This window comes from Octopus sinensis, linkage group LG2 (assembly GCF_006345805.1).
Source record: "Octopus sinensis linkage group LG2, ASM634580v1, whole genome shotgun sequence".
NCBI classification, from domain to species: Eukaryota; Metazoa; Mollusca; class Cephalopoda; order Octopoda; family Octopodidae; genus Octopus; species Octopus sinensis.
This window is the reverse complement of record NC_042998.1, coordinates 139,452,771-139,453,664: the sequence shown is the minus strand read 5'-3', so window position 1 is coordinate 139,453,664 and position 894 is coordinate 139,452,771.

Genomic DNA, 894 nt, shown 5'->3' with positions numbered 1-894 from the left:
AGGACACCGCAACTAGACGTAGAACTCAACGAAAAACTAAAACGGACAAGCCATTTTTTTACAACAAAAAAACAGAGACGAAACGGAAACGGGAAAAACATTATTTTTTACAACAGAAAAACAAGGTATTGGACACACCACACAAGGAAAAATCCTCAGTCATCAGCTGTCTCTAGCTAACTCAAGCGTGTTTCGAAGGATAAAACAGGACACGACTCGTCAACTAGTCCTTCACTGTGAGAGAATTAAAATAAATTTGCCTCGCAGAGGGGCAAAAACAGACAAGAAAAAAATGTGACAAAAGCAGGACGTAAAATATATATACACATACATACATATATAAATATATATAGATGGTACATGTAATATAATATGATATGATATAATACAATTCAAGAAATAAGCATTTACGAGGGGTTGCTGAAAAGTTCCTGGCTTTTATGGTATCGCAAAAGGACCAGTTGGGGGCCCAACCTTCCAAGTTCTTTTATGGGGCTTAGAAAACTGAAGGACTGCTGCAATAAGTGTGTAAATCTGAGAGGGGAATATCTTCAATAAAATCATAATTAACTGATCCTCCTATATTTTCTTTTACCAAAAGCCAGGAACTTTTCAGGAAATTTGATTGGTGACTTATTTTCAAAGCATAATGGTATGGTTAGGTAGGATGGGGTGTAAAAAATTAACAGTGAAATATAAATATACTATAATAATATTGTTAAAAGACCTTATTTAAAATGGCAACAAGTGTATTCAGAAGATAATTAATTAATAATTAAATTGAATAAATAGGATCTCAAGTTGGGTGTTTGAAAAGTGAGATTATGATAAAAAATAAATTTAAAAATTCAATAACAGGTATACAATACACAATATATATACATACACACACAC